Source organism: Alosa pseudoharengus, unplaced genomic scaffold, assembly GCF_046254945.1.
Source record: "Alosa pseudoharengus isolate Yale_2024_CS ecotype anadromous, Long Island Sound unplaced genomic scaffold, YU_APseudo_1.1 YU_APseudo_1.1_scf_15, whole genome shotgun sequence".
Taxonomy (NCBI): Eukaryota; Metazoa; Chordata; class Actinopteri; order Clupeiformes; family Clupeidae; genus Alosa; species Alosa pseudoharengus.
Genome location: NW_027468620.1, coordinates 26495155 through 26497654, shown reverse-complemented (window position 1 = coordinate 26497654; position 2500 = coordinate 26495155). Strand labels below are relative to the sequence as shown.

Genomic DNA, 2500 nt, shown 5'->3' with positions numbered 1-2500 from the left:
TCCTATGCCCTACCCTGATGAATATGAGGACCCAGAGCTCCTTGGTGTTGAGTACGCCATGTGCCAGTCAACCAGCTTCACTGCAAGGGATTACTATGCCAAGAAAGGTAAAAACCTTAATCACACACTTAAACAATATACATACATATGAAGCAAGGATATCCCTACAGTTTTCATGCATAATTCTAGCAAATTACAGCCAACATTGTATAAAGTTAACTTTTCATTTTATGAAACAAAGAAACCGTGCATGTTATTGGCATATCTGTGTATGAATGAATCTACAAGTGGTTGTTTCAACTGCCCGGACACATCTGTGATTTGTACAATTGCATATTTGCAGCTGAAGAAGAACAGTCCCGTGAAGAAGACGAATCGACTGGACAAAGTGAAGAGGAGATAGCAGATGAGGGTGTTGACATGTCTACAGAGTCAGACGAGGATCCTATTGACAGCACCTTTAGGAAACATGCCATCCCTACACAAGCAGAACAGGTGGAGGACAGTCCTGCTCTGCAGGATGTGCTGATGGCCCAAGGACATCTGCATCTGCCAGGAATAGAGGAAGTGTAGGCATGGGCTTTGCTGCTTCTAGAACTGGCAGACAACAGTGACCACCACCTAGTGCCAGCTGATCTCAGGCAGAAGATTGCTACTGCTGGCAGTTCTCGAGCATGATAAGACTGCTGTCAACTTTGTGAAAAAGTACGAATCTAGGTGGGGGCTACACCCTGTTTGGCCGGCGTCTTAGGGCTGACACATCCGAACAGCCCAGAAGACAAAGTTTGGCTGGATGAAATACCCTCAGGCAGCACCGGACACAGTGACGGAGGACAGTCGTCTGTTGTACCTCGTCATTAAAATTTTAAAAAATCGCCCACCAGCCAGTCACCTCTTCTCCCCCAGTAAAATTACAACTGCAATAAAGGGGCAGTATAAAAGGATTGTTGACTGAGTCAGAGACAATCATATGCTGCACATACTGTACATATCTGTCTTCATGGTTCATACTGAATATCCATATGTATTCTGTTTTTCTTATAATATATATTCTGTTAATACACTGAATATATCTATATTATTCTTTCTATTATACTGTTACTGCTACTACATTGCACATATCTGTACATGTTGTTCATACAATGCTCATATTACATATCCATATTTATTCTGCTGTTATAAGATAACTGCTAATACACTGCACATATTTATGCTTAATTTATATTACTCTTAACCGCCTTCTGTGAACGAACTGTATACTACTGTCTACACTGCACTATATTTCTTATCCTGTCTATGCACCACCTGTCTATACTTTATCACATGGCACTTTTCTGCTTTTTTTGCACTTCTGGTTAGACGCAAACTGCATTTTGTTGTCTTTGTACTTGTACTCTGCACAATGACAATAAAGTTGAATATAATCCAATCCACTCTGGTCTCTCCATTCCTTTGCCCAATCTTAATGAGAAATCTATATCAAATTTAATTTTAAGGGGAGAAAAAAAGGCCAGCTACACAATAATGTGACAATTGCACACTTTTCCATTTTACTATATGAATCTCATCAGCTACTGTACATCAACTCAAATTGTGAAAATAATAAACAAAACATTCAGCAGACTTGTGGATTTCAATAAACTAGGCCTTGTACATGACAATTTCTGTAAATAACACTTCAAGACGTTGACCACCAGATGGAGCCATCCGTTTTGATCTTTTTCGATCGATCCCAGGGTTGAGCAATATGTACTTGGGGGGGTCATGAGCCATTCCCAGGCGGTCTCCCATCCAAGTACTAACCAGGCCCGACGCTGCTTAGCTTCCGAGATCGGACGAGATCGGGCGTGTTCAGCGTGGTATGGCCGTAAGCGAAGGCTACTCGCCAAAATAGTCTACTTAAACCTCCTCCTGCCCGGGAGGGAGTCAGACGCGTGTTAACCGTCTGCCTCACGGCACCGATAGCGCCACTTAAAGCCAGGTGTTGGCAGTTAAAGCCAGGTGTTGGCAGTCAACTCGTGCTGTTTTTTTTTTTTTCCAACCAGTTACTCGCTTAGCCTAAAGCCTAGGCCTATATTTCTTTCAGAAAATACGTATGCATTTTATTATTATTATTATTCTTTTTTTTTTTTTTTTAATCTTTTTCAAAAGGAGGCAGCAAACAGTCAAGGTAGTGCCTCATGGCGCACAGACTGACAAGCTTAAAATGATAAGCAAAGTTTCACTGGCTGAAGGAGAGAAAAGCTTACGGCACCTGGTATTCCCAGGCGGTCTCCCATCCAAGTATTAACCAGGCCCGACGCTGCTTAGCTTCCGAGATCGGACGAGATCGGGCGTGTTCAGCGTGGTATGGCCGTAAGCGAAGGCTACTCGCCAAAATAGTCTACTTAAACCTCCTCCTGCCCGGGAGGGAGTCAGACGCGTGTTAACCGTCTGCCTCTCGGCACCGATAGCGCCACTTAAAGCCAGGTGTTGGCAGTCAACTCGTGCTGTTTTTTTT

General features: G+C 43.0%; 1 non-coding gene and 1 pseudogene across 1 annotated transcript; both read right to left on the bottom strand.

Annotated features, from left to right (window-relative positions):
- Positions 1-1759: 1759 nt before the first annotated feature.
- LOC143124967 (5S ribosomal RNA) lies at positions 1760-1873 on the bottom strand (annotated as a pseudogene).
- Positions 1874-2242: 369 nt separating this feature from the next.
- On the bottom strand, positions 2243-2361 carry LOC143124938 (5S ribosomal RNA). The gene has a single exon (XR_012987187.1). It is a non-coding gene; the product is annotated as a 5S ribosomal RNA (ribosomal RNA).
- Between the last annotated feature and the right edge of the window lie 139 nt (positions 2362-2500).